We start from the raw sequence: 23665 nt of genomic DNA on the forward strand, positions 1-23665 counted from the left end.
AGGTGTCTAGATAATGCCTGCATGTATCTGTTTCTTAGTTGATAAACTATCACTCTAGGAATTAATTGCTTCTGACTTACCATGATTCACTTGCCTTGATCATTTAATGTACCTTTGGTCTAGATCTCCTTATGCATGAACCCAAACCATGAATTTAGGTAGCCTTAGAATGTAGCTTGTAGATGTCAGTAAGAATTAGAATGTATTGGTCTATTACTTAATATACTTATTATGCATTATTCTCACAAGTATGGTATGTAGAGGCATTATGGCTTGGGAACTTGAATCCACAATAGTCCAGTTGATCTCTTATTCCCTGCCATATCGATCTGAATAAGCTTGTTCTAGAGATTGTAGCAATGAAGTTACACTTCGTCTAGAATTCTTGACTGTAATTTCATGTGATATTTAATTTATTTTGCTCTCTTGGCAGCGCTAACGGATAAAGGTAAGTTTCTTTTGGCTGCTCGAAGGTTCAGACAAGGAGCACATACAGAATATATCATCTCTTATGACTATGATGATCTGCACCCAAGAACCAGTTCATATGTTGGAAAGTTGAGGTAAGGTCTAATCATTCCAGAACATTGATGGATTGTGGCAGCTTTTCCTTGTTTTTCAGTCAGTCAGTCACCTGTTACATAGAGCTATTTGTATGAAAACAAAGAACCAATTCAATCTATTGGATAATCTACTCCAAATGTTGTCCATGTTTACTATCTTAGTCCTCCAGAGTAAGAATTATACAGTACTTGTAGGATTTCTTTTTAATATTTTTTGTTGATCTGCCCCCAACTTTGCTTGGGTCTAAGAAGCTTTGTTGTTGTTTATCTGCCCTGCAACTTATTATTTCTACCTTGTTATCTGCCCTGCAACTTATTGCCCTCAATTGATGAATCGATGTTTTCCTTAGACCTTTCACTGATATATCTGACAAAGTGGTTTCTTATATTCGAGTATATTCTGTGCATTTAAGATCCAGAATGCCAATCTATGAATCTGTATGTTATTTTTTCTTACACTTGAATGAAACCTGATGGATTGCAAACTTTGGCAATCAGAAACTTTGGCCATCAGGTCTAATACATGGCTGACCATAGATTTCTTGCATTTTTGTTAGACTTGATGCCACACCTGCACCTGCACAATTGTGAGACGATGGCCTGCTGTTGTTTCCTTTCCTCCTCCTCCTCCTCCTCGTAACGTCTCACTAGCTAGCTAAACATGAGGTGAAGTTATACAACCCCACTGTCATGATAAGCTATAACTGCCGCTTTGACTTTTGTTACTTTGTCCTTCATTGCTGAGACTTTTCTCTTCCTATATGTTGTTTGAGCTATCCTTACATGGTTTTCAGTTTATGCTAATGTTGAGTTTATGCTAATGTTGCTTGTCTTGGTTTTGCATTGAATTGGCTTCTTTGTTGGTAGCAGTATGTTCTTTTGCATATGCAGTCCATAGTTATGATATTTCCCATTTTTTAACACATGACAAGAATTGTTGTTTTTGTCCTTTGGAGAAGGTAATTGCAATGCTAGTTTATGTAGCTTGTCAACTGTATTCCCAGTGCTTTTCTGTGCTTTCTTCACAGGATTTGCCATCGGGAAGACTAAGACTAACTAAATGTTGACTTAGTTCAAATAGTGACTTAGTTCAAATAACTTGGAATGGTTGATTCTTGCTGTCAAATAAAACTGTTTTTGCATTTTCATGCAACTTGTACCACTCAGATTCTGTCCTTGTCCCTGTTTTATTTTAACTTATCTTCAGAGTTTTATTATTTGAACTTGTCAAAGTATGCTCCAAATGCCCCTGTTCACTGATCATGCACTGTCGTCTGTGGTTTAAAATTACTCAGGGCTGGATGCATCTATTTCTGTTCTGGTGGATTCAATATATGCTTCACAGACCGCAGGAGATGGTTACTGTGGCAATTTGTCTGACTATGAGGTTCATCTTAGGTGAACTGTCCATACAAGTCTGCAATAAGATTTAGTTCTAATTTAATGGTCTGATAATGGAACTGTGTTTGCAATACTGTAGGATAATTCCTATGGAGGGATAAACAAGGGAAGGTTCATGGATGGGAACAAAAAAAGAGAAAGAGATATGGAGGTCAAGCACAGGGAAGTAGAGGCCCATTAGATGGTAGCGCTGATGAACCCATGCCGCTCCCAAATCCAATGGTTGGATTTAGCTTGCCAGATCAGTGGCCAAGACCAGTGAACAGAGATCTACATTCACAAGCTATGGGTCCACCATACTTGTACTACGAGAATGTCTCTTGCTCCAAAAGGTGTCTGGACTATCATATCAAGATTCTTGTATGATATTCAGCCGGAGTTTGTGGACTCGAAGTACTTCTGTGCTGCTGCCAGGAAAAGAGGTTATATACACAATTTGCCACTTGAGAACAGGTCACCTCTCCTCTCTAAACCTCCAAGGACAATATCCGCAGCATCAGTACTCTAAATTGTATTACTTTAGCTACAAGTAAAACAAGTAGTACCATCAGTACCATGTGTAATATAAATATGCATAAGCTCTTTGGAAACATCAGCATGTGTAATATACATATATATGTGTAGGCGCGCGATGGCGCGCGCCATTCATTAGTGTATGTTTGTTCTTAGTTGTGTAGTGACATTTGTATTATTGTGGACAATTGTTGATGGATTAATTTTTATTTTTTTAACCATTTAAAATTGTCTTGTTGGACTGTCTGTCGCTAAAATCATATGTACCATCGCACAGTCTGTCGCTAAAAAGTAGCAATAGACTATCTGTCGCTAAAAAGTAGCAATGGACTATCTGTCGCTATAAATATTCAGGGCAGCAGACTGTCTGACGCTAAAGATTTTTAGCGACAGGACTTATAGCGTCTGCAGAAGTCTGACGCTATAAGTTTTTAGCGTCAGATTATCTATCGCTGTAGCCGCTTTTAGCATCAGACCGTCCATCGCTAATCTTGGTGTTGTGGTGTAGTGAATGTAAACTATAATGTTCCAATTTCCCTACAGTCCGTTCGTTGTTTGGAAGCAACACCTCAATCTGCAAACAATACAATGAGACTTAAGCAGTGTCTTGGACGAACAAAAAATCACAGTAAAATTAGAAGTACCAACCCTTAAGCCGCTCAAAATCTCATTTGCGCCATCGGGATCCCTAACCAAGCTCGCTGAGGTCAGAATAGTCGGACATCCATCATAGTCAATGAAAAATCCTGTGCATGCAAAGAACTTTGATTCACCTGGACACCATAACTGCTATTAGCTAGTGATGACTGAACATAAATGTGAAATAGTAAATAGCGCGTCACTGTGAAATCACCATGGAACGAAGCAAGTGCGACAACAATGTCAGATATGTTTCAAGAAATTTTTTTCTTGAATTCACCCCAGGCCAAACACCAGTAGGATATTTGTCACCAAAATGTTCTTCAAAAGTATTAGCATTGATGCTACCTGGTAGACGAGATATCGTATAATAGTTAGTGGGACAGCAGGGCTGTAAAAATGCGCAGCGCATGATAACTCAGCAAGCATTAACTCATGACCACGTCCCTTCATGGACTGAGATAACCCAAATTGTACCTCGCTTATCCTGGTGCAACAAGGTTGATTAGCACTGACATTTGTTAATTCTAAGTACAGCATTTAACAATCACTTAAAGTTCTCCACATAATAACTTAAGATTAAATTGTTATGGCAACTTGTGCAACAACTCATAGTAGGCTGGATGTCCACCTCGCAGCGCAGTCCATTGTCAACTATTCCCTCCCTCATCAGTCCCTCACTGTGGATTAGCTACACGACAGCCATTGTATTATGGAAACCACAGAGGTGGATGTTTTTTTTTGAATTACACAAGTATAGACCCAGACACTCAACACGCACGCACACTCACCCCTACGAACATACGTACGTAAACCCTATACCCATTTGAGCACCTCCGAAAGACTGTGCCGGCACATCTCGAGATTAACGAAGTCACCACAGGCGCCTCGCTGTCGACGGGAACGTCGCCTACCACTAAAAGCACAACGCCGTTAAATCCTGGAATAAATCTAGGAAAATACGAGCACCCGTGCCAAGTCGATGACTTAAAACTGGGTGAGCAGGTTCCACTACAAGGAACCTAACCAACTAAGCTAATCTCCGCTTATCCCATTGACCAAATAAAAAATTCAGTCCACGCCCCTCCACAAGTTGCTAAGCTTGTGAATGAATCTGTAGCACGTTGAAGTAGTACTTACCAATTATTTTATCTTCTTGATACGCAAGAAGTACAACAATAGGCTGGATGCGTCACGGTCCATGTCAACAAATCCTCCTCAGTCCCTCTCGTGGAATACGAGTAGAATGCAGGGTTAGTCTTCGAATTTATCGTGCGATGTCATCTAGATACCTAAACTCTAAAAATGCATTTTTAGTTTTCCAAACTTATCATAGGTGTCATGCGGGTCTAAAACTCTTAAATGTAATTTTTAAATCTAAAACTATCATTGATCGTTATCTATGTCTAAATGAGCTCCAATTTGCTCACCTTGACGCCTATACCATGATGAATCCCCAATGGTTCACTTGTTAGATTCCCCGTGAGGAAAGGGTCCACAAGCATGCTGGGCACTCCATCTCCATGCTCGCGCATATCTATCCCCCTGATCATGTATATTTCATATAACCTAATAAATTCATTTTTAGTACAAATAAGGTGCCTATATATGTCAATAGAAACAAAGAGAGTAGAAGAAGACAAACCAATGTCGTTGCAACTGGGGTAATCTCAACGGAATAATCCAGCTAATTAATAAGTGTGAGGTTGTTAAACAGCTTAGCTTGTGGCTAGAAAGAAAGTCAAGTCAAGGGCGCAGCGACAGGTCAGTTGGGTGGCATGTCCCTATACCCTAGCTAGGATATTAATGGCAGGAATTTTCTTTGAGTCCTTGTTTAGTTCCACCCTAAATTCCAAAAGGTGCTACAGTACCTGTCACATCGAATGTTTGCGGCCCGTGCATGGAGCATTAAATGTAGACGAAAAAAAACTAATTGCACAGTTTGGTGGAAAATTGCGAGACGAACGTTTTGAACCTAATTAGTCCATGTTTAAACACTAATTGCCAAATAAAAACGAAGGTGCTACGGTAGCCCCAAATTCCAACAGTTTGGAACTAAGCAAGGGCTGAACCTCTTGCCAAACACGTAGTTTCGTTTTCGTTTGAGGTTACAGCACGTACTAGATCGTTAGACGAGCCGGATCCCATGCGGTGCCGACAAGAAACTCACTCTCTTTTATAACATAATAACATGCGGTTTAACATGACAGGGTCTTATAAATTACATTTCACTACTTATTTATTTCTAGAGTTAAATGTATCTCTAAACTTGTTAAGGAATTTACTTAGGTCCGTGAACTTTGAAAAGAAGTTTATGTGTCCGCAACTTGTTAAATAGTACACCGGAGTGATGGGTAAGGTCTAGAAATGAACCTGCATGCGGTGCCATATTTAACAAGTTCATGACCCTAAATGCGTTTCAAACAATTTTATGGATCTAGAAATGCACTTTCAAAATTTGTAAATCGGTTGCACCTCTTAATAAATTCAGAGGCCGCTTTGTTTAGAATCATCATCGTTGAATCAGTCGGAGTGATCCATCAGCAGGACGCGCGACCTTGCCGGTCGTCGATGGAGAGAGTTTTATTTAATTGTTTTATTATTTAGATAATAAACAAGTTGAAGTTGATGTCTCCTCCACCCGGTTATCTCGCGGTGCCATCGTCAACGAGGTATAGAAGCTTACTGGGTGTATAGGAGTCTCTGTGTGTGTGTGTTTAATAGCCAGGTAGTTTACAGAGGAGTCTGTGTTAGGAGTAGGAGTCCAACTGGCGTCCACTAGTACAGAGATGGGCTTTATTTTCGGTGGAGAATTCTCTCTAGTCCTGGTTCCTCACCCGGGAGTAAGCATCCGGGACTAAAGGGATCCTTTAGTCCCGGGTCAGGACCCGGGACTAAAAGGGACCTTTAGTCCTGGTGGGTAACACCAACCGGAACTAAAGGTGCCTCCTGACATGCCACGGGGCCGGCACCCTACCAACCGGGACTAAAGTTTTTTTTTCTTTTTTCTTTTCTTTTCATTTTTTTGTTTTTTTTTAAAATAGGTTTTCGAAGTCGTATTGTACGCTGCTAATAATACATTTATACGCGCGTATAGTATGTTTCGGTTCGAGCACCATGAACGTATTAAATGACACAATTCAAGCATAGAACTATATATATATATATATATATATATATGCATCATATATATATTTACATGCATGCATGCATATGTGTATTTTACATTATATTATTTTATGTGCATATATTACAAAAGATTGCATTACAGTTGTTGTGATATAACAAGTTTCCTCTCATCATCTATCTTGGCTTCCATGGCAGTGTTGGGTCGAAGTAGAACTCGCCCTTGGAATCGATGACCTGGTCATTAAAAAATCCGGCTATAGACTCTTGAATTGCTTTGAACTGGTTTTACCGTATGACCTTTTCCTCCAACCATCGAGCCTATAGGTTTGAATTAAAGGAAAATAAATTAATATATGTACATACATATATATATATATACATATATATAAAGACATAGTAACACAATCAATAATAATAATTAAATGAATATATAGTGTATTTTTAACGTACTTTGAGTCTCTCTATAGGAGTTCTTTGGGAGACCTGCTTGATAAACTCGCAAACATAGTAACCACAGTAGTTGTTCCCATGTTCCTGCCTCAGACACCACTTTACGAGAAAAAAATTTATCATCCAATCTAGTGATCCGGTGAAAGATATATGTTTAATTAATAAAGATGATGCGATTTAAGGGACTTACTTTTAAAGGGATTACATTCAGTGGCGTTTTGTATTTTCCCATGTGTTGCTTCTCAATAAAGGTTTTCCAAACACTGCCTAATAAAAAATTTGCCACGTCATCAGATATAGTTAATCATCATGTTTGTGTGTATATATAGTTGCTAGAGATACCGAAATTACCTCTGGATAATATCTATCATATCTTGGTAGTCTTGTTGCGGTTTTCTCATCGAGTCATAGATTATCAAGTGACTTTTCACCAGATCGATGTCCATCAATATCCAGTGATTGCTGCATGTGTTTATAGGATATAACGCATAACACTCATTAATTAACTAGAATCAACATATGAGCCATTAAGGATGATCGATATTATTAACACTCACTTTAAATTGTAGGGGAAGAGTATATCCTTCTTGTGGCGTTGGTTCACTAAAAAGTTCATGAGGTTACTCTCTGACTCAGACTTCCAATTAGGCTTTGGAGTAACTGGGTCTTTGAATACTATATGGGGATCAACAAAACCAATTTCATTGCAGCCTTTCTTTCTGCGCTCTGTCATTGTAAATCTGCATATATATAGTACTTGTTAGGATAATTTATATGCATATACACACATATGATGAGTTTAATAATAGATCGAAAGAATTATTACTTATAGGCAATAGCAGCTAATGATAACTTTGTCCAGAGAGGTCAGGTGGCATAGTTGATGAAATTCTGCAAAGTCAATATACATAACATCATCGCCACAGAACCAATGTTCGTCTCTAATTCTGACACCAACGCAGAAGTATCCACCGGTAGACGCCTGCATGTACCACTTGTTTAGCAGGTACATTTACGTCCCCAGATCACCTAAGGCTTGTGGGTTGTATAGACTCTGGCCTAGTACAAATTTTTTCTTCCAAATATCAACCTCCGCCGCACTCTCAATGTTTCTATCACCAAACATCTGGTAAAGGTCGAGACCAGTCTCTTCAATAAATTCACCCAGGTGATCCAAATCGACATCCGGAGGTATGTTTGCCTGATGCATTAATCCTAAATTCGAACCATATTCATTACCAACAACTAGCGGGGGGACTGATTGGTGCGATTGTTGTCCGAGTTGTGCAACTCCTTTCCCTACCCGCTTCTTTTTCTGTGCCGCCTCAATTGACTTGGTGAGAGTGCGGTCATAGTCCGTTAACGTTGCTTTGGACGGCTTACGAGATTCCCACTGTTGTTGCTGGTAAGAAGCCACCTTTTTTCTTAGAATATCTGGAGCTACGAAGAAGTACGGTTTCTTCGGGTTTCTCCTTGCTTCTTGATCCTTTTTAAGTTTGTCATAGAATATAGACATATCTTTTTTATATGCATCAGTTACTTCTTTCTTCTCTTCAGATATTATTTTGGGAATAGCCCTTGGTTTCACGGTGGCTTTCTTTGCCGGCGGGGGCTGGTTCTTTGTTTGTGGGGCTGGCCTCTTGCTAGTACTTGGCTTCTTGGTAGGCGGGGGCGGGGGAGGTGTTGGAGACCTCCTTGGAGGTGGTGGCAGCGGCGTTGGAGACCTCCTTGGAGGTGGCGGCTGCGGCATTGGAGACCTCCTTGGAGATGGTGTGGATGCAGCCTTGCCTTCTAATACATTATCATCGTACAGAGCACTATGATGATCTGGCGATTGAACAATTGGACTTAGGTTGGGGGAGGATCTGCTACAAAAAAGGAATGATATATTATTATGAGCAGATTGTTAATTATTTAAGCTAATATAAAGACCGATAACCACCTTGATTGTGGAATTCCCCTTTGGAATGTGTAGCTCACACGATGTAGAAGGTTCAGTGACGTCATCCATAGGGAAGCGTAGTCCTGTGTCCCCTTGATTTGGTGTCTCCGTGGAAGCACAGCTGCTTTTCAACTGAGCAAGGGGGCTAATGTTGATTCCTGGCTCTGATGTCTGCTTGCTTGCACTCACTGCTATTTGCACTTACCTTCTGATTTCCTCCCGCATTCTCGCTTCAAGGTTTTTTCCCGCTCCTGTGCTTCACGCACCGCTTCCTCCAACCTCTGGAGCCGCTGTGCCTCTTCTTCCTTCTTTCTCTGGCGCTTCTATAGGAAGGTCTGTCCTAAGGGAATCCATGCTCCCACGAGACACTTCCTTTGCCTCTAGTTCAGCCACCGTGTTCAATAGTCCCGATGGCGTATGTCAGTTCATCCTTCTCCCTGTTGGGCCTGAACGCACCACTAGCAGTAGCTCTCTGAGCATAAAACAATCTTTCTGTTGCTTCTTACAATCTTGCGCCATAAACGCACTTCCCTGTCTCCTGGTCTAGTGTCCCCCCATGAGCGAAAAACCAATTCTTTGCACGCTCTCCCCACTCGAGTGATTCTGGTGTGATACCCTTGGCAAGAAGGTCTGCTTCCATTTTGTTTCACTTCTTAATGGCAGTCGGGTAGCCACCTGATCCCAAGTTATGGTGGTATGTCTTCTGTTGGGCATTACGTTGGTTCTTTATCACCCAACTCACACCCTCTTCCGATGTCTTGTACTGTACAAACTCATCCCAATAGGGCCTCTGCTTTGAGATCGGGTCTGGGACAGTGAAATCTGGTGCTATGTTCTTCTTAACATACGTCGTGTATAGGTGTTTCTTCCAAGTCTGAAACTGGGTAGCTATCTTCTTCATTGCCCAATCCCTAACTTGCTCCTTCAATTCATCACCATCTATTATATTATCATAACCATCTGTTTGGAGCGTGAAATGTTCCAAGACATCATTCCAAATTAACGTCTTGTCACGATCGAAGACAAAACTGATATGAGGAGCATTGGTCTTCTTCTTCCATTCACGAGTACTGATCGGGAGCCGGTCCCTTACAAGGTAACCACAGTGGTGCACGAATTTCGTTTTATTTGCCCCCCCCCCCCCCCCCCCCCGATTCGCCTGTATCCACATTGAACTCCGAGATGATGAAGTGGCCCTCCAATGGCTTTTTGGGACCTCGAACATTTTTACTCTTCATTGTAGTTGTTGATGTCGATCCAGAGGGCTACAAAACATAAACATTATTTTTAATGTCATGAGCACACATAAGACATATGATAATATATATAGCTAATAATAAAAAATATATACTTGGCCAATATCTTGTTGCTCATTTTGTTCAAGAGCTAAGTACTGACTCCCGTCATCTGCATCCTCTTGCACGTTATTTTTAGCACCATCATCGCCGGCAACTTGAGTGCCAGTGTTGATCAAATTCATCATCAACTCCTCCTCATCCATGTTTCTCGGGTCAGCCATCTAGCTTCAAAAAACAAAACCAATATATAGTATGTCAAATCTTTGCTTACATGCGTAAAATCTACGAACAATATGCATTATTAAATCTTGCCCATCGGTCACGGACGCAATTCGCCACACTAGGGCGAACTACGTCGGTACTAGGGCGAATTAGGGCTATATATAAACGACCGAGGGTGAATTGCGTCGGTGACTAGGGCGAACCACGTCGGTGACATCAACAATGCGGTTCACCCTAGTCACCGACGCAATTCACCCTAGTGTGATTGTTTAGCGTTAACGATAACGATAATATGAATGTTGATCGACTAGGCCACGAGAGAGGGCGGTGTGACGAGAGTGGCGGTGCTCCGCTCCGCCGTATATATGTTTGTACACATGGGTGAACGAGGGCGGCGGTGCTCCACCGTATAAACCCTAAACCCTAGGGCGAACGAGGGCGGTGGTGCTCCGTCTTATAAACCCTAAACCCTAGGATGAACGAGGGCGGCGGTGCTCCGCCATATAAACCCTAAACCCTAGGGTGAACGAGGGCGGCGGTGCTCCGCCGTATACATAGAAACGCATGGGCGAACGAGGGCGGCGGTGCTCCGCGACGTATATATACATGCATATGAATACAAATGATGAAAACATATGGATCGCGATCGAGGACAAGGACGTACGGCAAGATGAGCGGCGTGGTCTCGACGTCGACGCAGAGTGGGCCAGGGCGGTGGTCGGCGCAGCAGAGCGGGCCGGGCCGTGTCGGCGCGGTGGCGACCGGCGTTGGGGGCGCGCACACTGTGGTCTCTGCTGACGACGACGATGTGAGGCAGGCCGAGCCGGGGGGCGGTGCTCGGCGCGAACTAGGGGCGACGGCGTGGTGGAGGCAGCCGGCATGCTGACGACGACGATGTGAGGCGGGCCAGGCCAGGGCGGTGTCGGTGCGGTGGAGGGCGTCGTCGGCGCGGAGCGGCCCGGGCCAGGGCTACGGTCAACGCGCTAGAGGGTGTGGCCCACGCGTCAGGCCTGGGCAGGCAGCAGCTGGCGCCGCGAGGTCGTCGACGCGCGGTGGAGGGTGGCGCGTGGGCGCGCGTGGTGGAGGGCCGACGACGAGGGCGGTGGTCGGTGCGGTCGGCGTAGAGGTGGAGGGCGTCGTGGGGACCGAGGTCGGCGGCGATGTTGGGGCTGGGTCGATGGGGTCGCGGCGGTAGCGGCACGGCGAACGCACGTGCGAGGACCGTAGACGCGCACGAGGCGGTGGCGACGACCGGCGTCGGGCGGGGTGGCGGCGACATCCTCGGTGTGGCGGGCCGGGTGGTGTGGGCACGGCGGGGGAGAGGAATCGGCGATGGCACGCGCGGCGTCGAAGATCGACAATGCAAGGAAGAAGATGGGGCGACGAGGGGTAAAGGTATACCTTTACTCCCGGTGCCAGCCCCCCACCGGGAGTAAAGGTCCTTTGCTCCCGGTGCGTGTTACCAACCGGGAGTAAAGGTATACCTTTACTCCCGGTTGGTAACACGCACCGGGAGCACCTTTACTCCCGGTTGGTAACACGCACCGGGAGCAAAGGTTTACCTTTACTCCCGGTTGGTAATACGCACCGGGAGTAAAGGTTTTTTTGGCAGGCCACGAAACTGCAGCCCACCTTTACTCCCGGGTGGGCTTCCCACCCGGGAGTAAAGGTGGGCTGCAGTTTCGTTACACGCCTGTTTTGAGCAAATTTTTTTAATAGAAATGCAATAGTCTTGTTAAATACATAGTAAATTAAATAAAAGGCATAAAATTATTTTTGTTAAAAATATGGATTTTCTTTTTCTTTATTGCACATAGGAAAAATCTATAACCTAACTTTTTTTATTTTTTGTTATAATTATAAAACATAATGTAACTAATATTTATTATTTCGTTAATGCAAAAATGTAGTGTTTAATTAAAATTATTAAAACTATTGGTTTTGGACAGGAAATTTGTTTTCACAACATTTTAACGTTAATATTTTAATTTTTCATCACTCAATATCCTAATTTAACTTTTCGAGAGAGAAATCCCACCAAATCAAACATTGATTTAATTTGAAACACGACATAATAAACATCTGAATTTACAATTATTACATAATATCTCAAACACACACTACATTAAATCACTATATCATCAAGTGGGCACAGCAGTGAACTTCTTCTTTACGTATGTCCCTTGGTTATGATCGCGTCGTAACCATGGAGTGTCCTCATCATTTACCAAGATGCTAGGGTCTTTGTTCACTTTGAAGGACGGAATTCGGTCATCCTTTTCATAATCTTCTGACATGTCCGACTTGTCCTCAATTCCCATGATGACTCTTTTCCCTGAAAGAACTATGTGGCGCTTTGACTCTTTGGTTGAGTCATTATCGTTTTTTCCTCTTTTTGGTTTGGTAGACATATCATTGACATAGAACACCTGATTCACATCCTTGGCAAGGACGAATGGTTCGTCTTTGTACCCAATATTACTAAGGTCTACTGTTGTCATTCCATACTCGTTGTCTACTGTTACCCCGCCTTCGGTCACCTTGACCCATTGGCACTTGAACAATGGGATCTTCAAAGTAGGTGCATATTCTAGTTCCCATATTTCATCTATGCGGCCATAATATGTCTGCTTATTCCCATTCGGGTCTATGGCATCTATGCGGACACCACTGTTTTGGTTGGTACTCCTTTTATCTTGGGCTACTGTGTAGAATATGTTCCCATTTATCTCGTACCCTTTGTATGTGACGATATGCCATGATGGTTGCATAGCCAATAAATACAGTTGCTCATGGATGCTCTCATCACCTTGACATTTTTTTCGCAACCAACCGCCGAAAGTTTCCATGTGCTTACGCGTAATCCAAGCTTTAGTCTTCCCTGGAAACTCGGATCGTAAGAGATCCTTATGTGTCTCAATATATGGATCTACCAAAGAGGAGTTCTATAGAACTGTGTAGTGTGCTTTATTGAAATAATCATCCTCCGTACCAATATATGTTTTCCTCCCTAGTGTCCTCTTTCCGCTTAGTCTCCCCTCATGTCTCGATTCAGGAACACCAATCGAGTCAAGGTCGGGAATAAAGTCAACACAGAACTCAATGACCTCTTCTGTTCCATAGCCCTTGGCAATGCTTCCTTCTGGGCGAGCACGGTTGTGAACATATTTCTTCAGGACTCCCATGAATCTCTCTAAGGAGAACATGTTGTGTAGGAACACAGGACCGAGAATGAAAATCTCCTTGACTAGGTGAACTAGGAGGTGTGTCATGATATCAAAGAAGGAAGGAGGAAACACCAACTCAAAGCTGACGAGACATTGAACCACATCATTCTGTAGTTTAGCTAGATCAGTTGGATCAATTGCCTTCTGAGAAATTGCATTGAGGAATGCATATAGCTTTACGGTGGCTAGATGTACATTTGGAGGTAGAATTCCTCTTAATGCAACTGGAAGTAATTGCGTCATGAGAACGTGATAGTCATGGGACTTTAAGTTACAGAATTTCTTCTCTGGCATATTTATAATACCCTTTATATTCGAGGAGAATCCAGATGGTACCTTGATGTTGTTTAAGCATTCAAATATGATTTCCTTCTCCTCTTTGCTTAGGCGACTTTCACATCATTGACCATATCGAGTACATCCTCACCGGTTCGGTTGCGAGGCTTGGTCAGGTGGTCTACCTTCCCTTTAAAATGCTTGCCTTTCTTTCTTACGGGGTGATTTGCAGGAAGAAATCGACGATGGCCAAGGTACATGATCTTTCTATATTTTTTCAAGAATACACCTCTAATATCACCGAAGCAGTGTGTGCATGCATTATATCCCTTGTTTGACTATCCTGAAAGATTACTTAGAGCAGGCCAATCATTGATTGTTATGAACAACAATGCTCGCAGATCAAAGTGTTCCTATTTGTACTCATCCCACACATGTACACCTTCTTTATTCCATAAAATGAGAAGTTCGTCAATAAGTGGTCTCAGGTACACATCGATGTCATTGTCAGGTTGCTTCGGGCCTTGGATGAGCACAGGCATCATAATGAACTTTCGCTTCATGCATAACCAAGGAGGAAGGTTGTAGATACTTAGAGTAACAGGCCAAGTGCTATGACTACTATTCTGCTCTCCAAAAGGATTGATACCATCTGTACTTAAAGCAAACCTTAAGTTTCTTGCGTCATTTGCAAACTCCGGGAATTCTCTGTCGATTGCTCTCCACTGGGACCCATCAGCAGGGTATCTCAACATATTGTCTACCTTACCGTCTTCTTTGTGCCATCGCAACAATTTTACATGTTCTTTGTTTCTGAACAGACGTTTCAAGCGTGGTATTATAGGAGCATACCACATAACCTTGGTAGGGATTTTCTTCCACGTACGTTCGCTCTCAACATCACCAGGGTCATCTCGCCTGATCTTATACCGCGATGCATGGCATACCGGGCATGCATCTAATTTCTCGTACTCTTTGCCACGGTAGAGGATGTAGTCATTAGGACATGCATGTATCTTCTCGATTTCTAGCCCCATAGGATAGACAACTTGTTTTGCTTCGTAGGTAGTGGCGGGCAATTCATTGTCCTTCGGAAGCATTTTCTTTTGGATTTTTAGTAACTCTCCAAATCCCTTGTCAGATACACTATTCTTTGCCTTCCATGGCAGCAATTCTAGTGTGGTTCCTAACTTTTTCTGCCCTGCATCACAAGTTGGGTACAACAATTTCTTGTGATCTTCTAGCATCTGCTTGAACTTGATCTTTTCCTTTTCACTTTCACATTCTCTTTGTGCGTCACGAATGACCTGACAAAGATCATCAGCAGACTCATCTTCTATGGCTACCTCTTCTTCAGCTTCTCCCATTACAGTATCATTGAAGCACGCATCATCGGGAATAATATCATTGTCGTCCCATTGTTCTTCTTCACCTTCTTCCATTACAACGCTGGTTTCTCCGTGCTTCGTCCAACAAATATAGTTTGACATGAAACCCGACTTGAACAAGTGTGAATGAAGAGTCCTTGAGCAAGGATATTCCACCGTATTCTTACATATGGCACATGGGCAGCACATGAAACCATCGCGTTTGTTTGCCTCGGACGTACGTAACAAAGAATGCACGTCGTCAATGAACTCTTGGGAGCGACGATCAGCATTGTACATCCAATGCCGGCTCATCTGCATTACATGACATAAATAACATATTAAAACCTAGATCATAATTAATTATTTATACAACATGCGTGCCACCACAAAAGGTACAAATTTATGAAAGCATCGCTACAATGTAGACAATCCAAACTACCACTAAAAGAACTAAAGCTAAAATACATTTCAGGAGCACAAGGATTTCGCGATCAATCTCAATTAAAACAGACATATCCTCCGATTGTGCAACATCTTTGGGCTTCTTTGGCTGGATCACTGCCTCGTTAGCCGCCGTATCTGGCTGTTGTGCAAGATATTTTTGCACGAGTTCAACATACTCTTCCTCCCAGTATAAGCCTGAACATCGTCCACTGCCATCCCACTGAAATTAAAACAAAAAATTAGAACTTTAATCACAACCATCATGAAAATAGGTATAAACTAACCATAATCATAAAATACGATAAAATAACTCACATTGCGATCCGGACACTTATAGAAGATACGACCCTTGTTGGGACCCTCCTTCTTCACTCGGTACTCCATCACAATCTTCGTCTCATCACGACACTTGCCGCATGGAATGAGAGGGAGGCCCGGCCTAAGTCGCTTTGGAAACCCATGAGAGGCCGAGGACCCGAAAGCAGTTGTCATCTACTCTCTATACTCATTTTTTAATACACTATAAATTTATCATTTTATAAACAAATAAAATTAAGAAACTATAAAATTATCTATATCTCTAAACAATGAAGTGTGCTATGTATGCTAGAAATAAAAAGTGAATACTAATTTTAAATACCTACTTTAACCTTTCTTCATCCAAATATGCAAACTATAAGTTATTTTGAGCTCAAATTGTTTACAAATAAAAAAACACCATAAAAACAATATATATAGTGAACAATATGAGATAAGCCAATGATGAAAAATGAGAGTATAAGATTGGTGACCTTTACAACTGAAGAATCGACGGAGGAATCGAAGAAATCGACAGAGGAATCGAAGAATGGATGGAGAAACAATGGAGGGAGGAAGCAAGAACACTAGTGCAGTGAGCTTCAAAATGTGTTGAGCTCGGGCTCGGGGAGGAAGAAGGAGACGGCCGGGATATAAAGGGGGACCTTTAGTCCCGGTTGGTGGCTCCAACCGGGACTAAAGATAACTTTCCAACCCCCGGCGCAGCCACGGCCCGGGAGTAGACCTTTACTCCCGGTTGGAGCCACCAACCGGGAGTAAAAGTCTACCTTTAGTCCCGGTTGGTGGTTCCAACCGGGACTAAAGGTCCCTGCCACCTCTGTCTGGCGCAGTAGCCGTTGGGCAGGGACCTTTAGTCCCGGTTGGAGCCACCAACCAGAACTAAAGGTCTCTCTAGTCCCGAACGCAAAAAATGCCAGGACTAGAGTCTATTTTGGCCGAGGATCAAAGGTCTGTTCTCTACTAGTGGTCCCTGGCTATCAGTGATCGGTTGCGATGTGGAACGGGCTGGAGAGCGCGGCGAACGTGGCGCAGGCCGTCGACCTCGACGTCGGCGGGCTCATCTCCATGATCGGGCAGGCGGCGCGGACGGCTCGGCAGAACACCAAGGACTGCGAGCACCTAGCGCGCCGCGTCGGCATGCTCGCCGAGCTGGTCCCGTGCCTGCAGGACCCGGAGGCCAGGCGGACGCTGGCCGGGCTCGACGGCACGCTCTTGGAGGCGCACCACCTCGTCATGTCCTGCCAGAGGAAGGGGTTCACGTCCCAGCTCTTCTCGGCGTCCAGGCTGGCCGAAAGGTTCAGGGACGTCGACCGCAAGATCGACACCTACCTCTCGATCATCCCTGTCATCAGCTACATCGGCATAGCACGCCGCCTCGATGGAAATCCCAGCTCCCGTTCCCAATCACTGCTGGTACGTAGCAGTAGGTTCATCTATCCATCGTCGTCAAGTCAACTCTCTCTTTCTGTGCTAGCTGTGTATGGTCTGCACTTTATTGTTATCTCTTGTCTTGGATCCCTAGGAGGAGTCGGGACGAGCTGAGGATCGGGAGTTCACGCTCGCCGAGATCGTGCTGGCCACCAACAACTTCGCCGTCGTGCTCAGCGACGACGCCGAATCTGGCACCAAGGTGTACATGGGCAAGCTCCACAACGGGCCTGAGGTGGCCGTCAAGCGCCTCAACCGCACGCGGCGAGGAGTGGAGGACGCGTTCTTCAAGGAGCATCACATCCTCTCGCCGCTCCGCCACGACCACATCGTCTGCCTCCTGGGCACCTGCGCCGACGACGGCGAGCGCATGCTGGTCACCTAGTACCTGCCCAACGGCTCGCTCTACGACCAACTGCATGGCCGCAGTCACCTGTCATCGTTGTCGCCGGTGACTGCGTCATGGAAGACGCGCGTGCAGGTGCTGCTGGGCGCGGCGCGCGCCGTCGAGCACCTGCACCGCCACGCCATGCCGCTCATCATCCACGGCAACGTCGCCTCCTCCAACATCCTCCTGGACGCCGCTTGGGCACCACGCCTGTCCGGCTTCGGCGCATCGGTGTGGCGGGCGGCGGGCATGACGTCACAGGCCGTGGAGGTCACCGCCGCCGCGTCGTACGGCGGGTACGCCGACCCAGAGTACTACAGCACGGGCCGCATCAAGCCGGCCAGCGATGTTTTCGGCCTCGGGGTGGTGATGCTTGAGGTCCTGACGGGGCAGCCCCCCGTGGTGAGTGTCTGGGACGAGGCGAAGCAGGACGTGGTGGCCATGACCTTAGCGTCATTCGCGCTGCCGACCATCCAGGCCGGCATGCTGGGGAACGTGCTCGACAGGCGTCCGGCGCCGCAGCCGACGACGTGGCAGCAGCTCCAGCCGCTGCAGCTGGTGGCCAACATGGCGGCGCGATGTCTGTGCTTGCATGGGGATAACCGCCCCGCCATATCAGATGTCATCGCCAACCTCCAGCAAGCACTCTGCCTCATATGAATACATGCATGCATGGACATTTTTAGTTGTACAGTAAAATTGCTTGCCGTTCAGATGTACGTGGAACATTTGTTCAAACTGTCGCCGCTGAAAAGTTCCGCCCTCAAGCAACTCTCCGGGCCGCCGCTGCTCGTCGGCAAGCGTTGCATCTTCTAAAAGCTTTTGCTCTTCTCTTCGGATGCAACCGGGATGGTCGGCAATCAGTCCAATCCGTGCCCTCTAGGGCCAGATCCGGTGCCTACCACACCCTGGATCTGCTGCCCCTCATCCTCCGGCGACTGTGGTAGCTCGGTGGCGTGTTCCAATGGTGCCGCCTGAACCGCCGCGACGGCGGCGGCTGCAGCAACCGGGAGCGGCGTGTAGTGGGGATGTCGTGCGTGGCCAACTGTCATGGTCGTGCCGGGTAGAGTCCGTGGTGTGGCTCTGCGACTGTGGCACGGGCGCCCACAGTCCGGCTAGGCCATGCCTTGGTCGCCCCAAGCCATGGGCCATGTTATCGGGTCGTGGGACTTTTGTCCAACTATAGTGCACCGTGCCCTAGGTTCCGCAGCGGGCCCCTTCACTGCAGTGTGCGTGTGACCAAGGCTCTTTGGCGAGCTGAGTTGGCATGCTGCTCAACGTAGAGGACGCAAAGGGTGAGATCGATCAGAAAAGGAGTGAATGACGGACGCACTGGGAAGAGAGTGAAAGACAAAAAGAAAGAAAGAGTAGGTTCAATGTCCACGTCACACCTATATATTATGGAAGATGCTTCAAACGCGTGTTTTACTGTACGCGTCTATATCTTTAGTCGATAAAACATAGCGGGTGTCCAGGGAGTCCATCTCAATTACTCCGTCAATCGATCCCTCTCTCCATCATGGACTCTGCCAATTGCCAATGATAATGCAACTGGAACTGGGGGAATCTCCACTGAATATCCGGCTAATAAGTAAAAGTGTACTAATGCGTTGTTAAACAAATTTTAGCAACTTGTGAGAAATGAAAAATTATAAGTCAAGTCAAGGGCGTTTGGATGCATGTCCCCACTAGTTGCATTGGCTGGCAAGTGGCAATAATAATGCATGTCCCCAGCTAGCTAGCTGCTGCCTTGGATTAAGAGGAAAATTAGGTCTATGCACGGCTCATCTACTTTTCAGCCGCCTATGCTTATTTCGGCTTATTCTCTCTCACAGAAATATTATTAAATCAGCTAAAATACCACCAGCAGAACAGGGTGACTGCCAAAATACTATTCGTAGGTCCCTAAATTTAGTTCCGGATCTCATCTGGGTCAAATGGATCTTAACCCACTCCTTAGGCTTACGTGGCACACTTACTATGTATCTCGACGTGTGGGGCCCCCGTTTTAGGTCCACCTCATCTTTACCTGCCGGTCCATCCTCCCCGGCGCGTGACGTTCTCGTGCGGGGGGACCACGGCGTCCTCCGCATTGCCGCGCGCTCCCACGACGGCGTACGGCCACCTCCCCCTCCGCGTGGGATCCGACAGTATCCGTACCGGCACCAACCTCACCGTCGCGGAGCCTGTGGCGGTCTTCGGGACGAGGCGCGCGGCGGATTGGACGGGCCCCGATTCCGCCCCCGCCCCTGCCCCCGGCCAAAGGACGTCGACCTCGAGGATGTCGCCGTCGGCGCCCGCAACGGCATGGATCGGGACGGGGAGGAGTGGGCGGGAGAGTAGGGGGCAGTCCATGGTCACCAGTGGACACGAGCAGGAGCCAGAGGATGTCGAACTCGAGGTGGCCGATGCGCGCGTACTGGTCCCGGCGCGTGGCGATGCGCAGCAGGTCAACGCGGATCTCCTTGCGGAGCGTGGGGTCGAGGGCGAGCGTGTTGAACGTGGAAGGGTGTGAGAAAGCTGTGCTGGCGTGGGAACTGGAGCTCGAGGCCGCGCTAGTCGACGGTGCGCGCGTTGGAGGTCCACTCGATGCGTACCCCTGCGCCATCCCACCAGGCCGCGCCGCCGCCCAGAGGCCAGGCCACGGCGTCGGCGCAGATCGAGCTATCCGGCTCGCGGAAGATGGCGGTGACGGACTCGCCGAGCTGGGTCCGCACGGCGACGATCTCGGACTTGAGCTTCGCCAGGCCGGAGTGGGCTCGTTGGTGGAGAGAAAGGCCAGAGTCAGCCATGTCGAGCACCTTGAAGAGCTTCTCCGTGGCGTGCTTGGTCATGGCCATGGCCTCCATGAAGCTGAGCATGTGCAGCACGAGGCCGGGCGGCACATCGGAGCCAGCGCGGGCCGCTGGCGTGGGGCGGAGCGGCGAGATCAGCGCGGGCTGCCAGCATGGGGTTGCGCAGCGGGCCCTGTTAGAAGATAGAAGTCTTCGTGTAAGCCGTATGGCACATATGTAAACCGTAATTAGTTACTAGATTAGTGAATCTGATTATTGTAATCTTGACAAACATGTAAGCTACGGTGGGGGCTCTTTCCACCTCTATATAACACGGAACCGTGTACCCTAAGGGGTGACACGTTAACCCTACTCCTTTTACATGGTATCAAGGAGCCGCAATCCCCATGGAAATTCTCATGGCGCTCTCATCTTCCTCCGCCGTCGCCGCCATGTTTCCGTTCACCTTTCTTCCCACAAATGAAAAACTCAACCGCACAAACTTTCAGTCCTGGAAAGCCCAGGTCTTGTCGGCGGTGCGGGGCGCCCAGATGGGTTCGTTCATCGAACCAACTGCTGTGCCACCGTCACCGTTTATCACCCCTAATGGATCCAAGGCGGATGGTTCCAAGAAGGATCCTGAGTCAAACCCTGACTACGCGTCATGGGTGGCTAAGGATCAAACCGTCCTCAATTATCTGCTGTCGAACATGTCCAAGGAGATTCTAGGGCATGTGAACACCAACGTCACTGCGGCGAGCGCCTGGACAGCCATTGAAGGGCTGTTTGCATCCCAATCGCGCGCAAAGATCATCAGCACCAGGATGGCCTTGGCCACGGCCTCCAAAGGTACATCCACAGTTTCTAAATACTTTGCCAAAATGAAAGCCTTGGCAGATGACATGGCAGCCGCGGGACGCAAGCTGGAGGACGAAGAACTCGTCTCCTACATTCTCACCGGTCTCGATCTGGACTTTGATCCGATCGTTTCGACGGTGGCAGCACGGGTGGAGCCGATCGCCGTCTCTGAGTTGCTTGTGCAACTTCTCAGCCACGAGCAACGCATCGCCATTCGCAATGGTGGGCATCAGCCCTCCATGAACGCGGCGCACAAGGGTGGCCGTGGTGGCAGTCAATCATCCAAGGGCCGCGGTGGAAGTGGCCGATCTGGAGGTGGCTGTGGTGGCGGTGGCCGGAACGCTGGTTCTGGTCGCGGCAACAATGGCGGCGGTCGCACATCGTCTTTTCAAGTCGGTGTCATTTGCTAGATTTGCGGCAAGGAGGGTCATCATGCTGACAGATGCTACAAGAGGTATGACTCCTCTTATTCAGGGGGTGCACAGCAGCAAAGGTTCGCCTCAACTGCAACAACTGGCTATAGAGTGGACACCAATTGGTATATGGATACCGGTGCCACTGATCACATCACCAGTGATCTAGAGAAGCTCACCGTGCGTGATCAATATCATGGTGGAGATCAAGTTCACACTGCTAGTGGATCAGGTATGAAAATCAATCACATTGGTCATAGTGTTTTGAGTTCTCCTTCCACTAAATTACACCTTTGTAACATCTTGCATGTTCCTCAAGCCAACAAAAATCTTGTTTCTGTAAATCGATTTACTCGTGATAATCATGTTTTTCTAGAGTTTCACCCTGATCGTTTTCTTGTCAAGGATCAGGGAACGAAGAATACTCTTCTTCAGGGCAGATGTGAATATGGTCTTTACCCAATAAAAACTCCACACAAAGAGGTGCTCGGTGCTGTCAAGCCTCCTACCTCTCTGTGGCATCATCGTCTCGGTCATGCTTCCCTTCTAGTCGTCCAGCGTGTCATCAGTCGCCACCAGCTCCCCTTTGCCCAAGAGTCAAATAAAGCTCATGGTTGTGATGCATGCCAGTAGGGTAAAAGCCATCAGTTGCCATACCCTAAGTCCACCAGTGTGTCTAGCAATCCTCTTGATCTTGTTTTCTCGGATGTATGGGGCCCTGCTCCAAATTCTGTTGGTCGGAACACATATTATTTAAGTTTTATTGATGATTATAGTAAGTTTACTTGGATTTACCTTATGAAGCGTAAATCTGAAGTTTTTCAACGCTTTCATGATTTCCAACAACTTGTTGAGCGACAGTTTGATTGCAAGATCAGGAGTGTTCAAACCGATTGGGGTGGCGAATATCAGTCCCTGAGTACCTTTTTCCAACGCATAGGCATAGCTCACCATGTGTCATGTCCTCATGCTCATCAACAGAATGGGTCAGCCGAACGCAAACATAGGCATATTGTTGAAGTAGGACTCACCTTGTTGGCCCACGCATCCATGCCTCTAAAATTTTGGGACGAGGCTTTCTCAACAGCTGTGTTTTTAATAAACCGGCTGCCTTCCAAGGTCATTAACCATGATACACCTTTTGAACGACTTCATGGTCAGTCACCAAACTATTCTTTCCTTCGTATTTTTGGGTGCGCTTGCTAGCCGAATCTTAGACCATATAATTCTCGGAAACTTGCTTTCCGTTCCAAGCAATGTGTGTTCCTTGGTTATAGTGATCATCACAAAGGTTATAAGTGCCTTGAGCCCTCTACTGGTCGAGTCTATGTTTCGCGTGATGTAGTCTTTGACGAACACGTATTTCCTTTTTCTAAACTTCACCCAAATGCTGGTGCTCAACTCCGAGCCGAGCTTCAACTTCTTCCTGATGTTCTCCTTAATCCTACTTTCACTCCCGGGAGCAACTCATCACATGATCATGTGTTTGATTCTTCATTACCTGCCAATATATTACCAAGTTCTTCTGGAGATGTGTTACAGGATGGGGAACGTACTGGAGGAAATTCGGCTGGAAATTGTGCTCAAAATGGTGCTCAGATCGGGTTAAACAACCCTTATTTCATGTGTCACCAGCCAGGAGACAACAGTGGCACAGCGTTCGGAGCTGATCCGATCGCGTCAGCGGATGTAGGCACGGCAGGCGGGGCCGGATCACCATCGGGATCATCGCCGAGCCTCGCGTCGTCTGGATCCAAACCGGCAAGCCCATCTGGATCCTCTGTGCAGCCTCATCCACCGCCTCATCCACCGCTGTCACCTACCTCATCGAGTGCGGCTGCACAAACTGATCCCGGGCCAGGGGGATCAGGATCTCGACTGCCGAATGAATCGGCTGTGGCAGCTAACTCTGCTGGTGATACTACGTTTTCGCTGCTACAACCCGGATCATCAGGTGAAGTACCTACTGTGCCTCGACCTGCCACTCGATCTCAAAGCGGCATTATCAAACC

General features: G+C 46.5%; 1 long non-coding RNA gene, 1 other non-coding gene and 1 pseudogene across 2 annotated transcripts; all 3 read left to right on the top strand.

Moving 5' to 3' along the window:
- Positions 1–426: 426 nt before the first annotated feature.
- Positions 427–2238, top strand: LOC136502652 (uncharacterized). Its single transcript, XR_010770653.1, has 4 exons — positions 427–563; positions 1121–1229; positions 1859–1950; positions 2044–2238. It is a non-coding gene; the product is annotated as an uncharacterized lncRNA (long non-coding RNA).
- Positions 2239–16776: 14538 nt separating this feature from the next.
- LOC136505939 (putative serine/threonine-protein kinase-like protein CCR3) lies at positions 16777–18585 on the top strand (annotated as a pseudogene).
- A 2717-nt stretch (positions 18586–21302) lies between these two features.
- LOC136506301 (small nucleolar RNA Z247) lies at positions 21303–21441 on the top strand. The gene has a single exon (XR_010771516.1). It is a non-coding gene; the product is annotated as a small nucleolar RNA Z247 (small nucleolar RNA).
- Positions 21442–23665: the final 2224 nt, after the last annotated feature.

Source organism: Miscanthus floridulus, chromosome 14 (assembly GCF_019320115.1).
Source record: "Miscanthus floridulus cultivar M001 chromosome 14, ASM1932011v1, whole genome shotgun sequence".
NCBI classification, from domain to species: Eukaryota; Viridiplantae; Streptophyta; class Magnoliopsida; order Poales; family Poaceae; genus Miscanthus; species Miscanthus floridulus.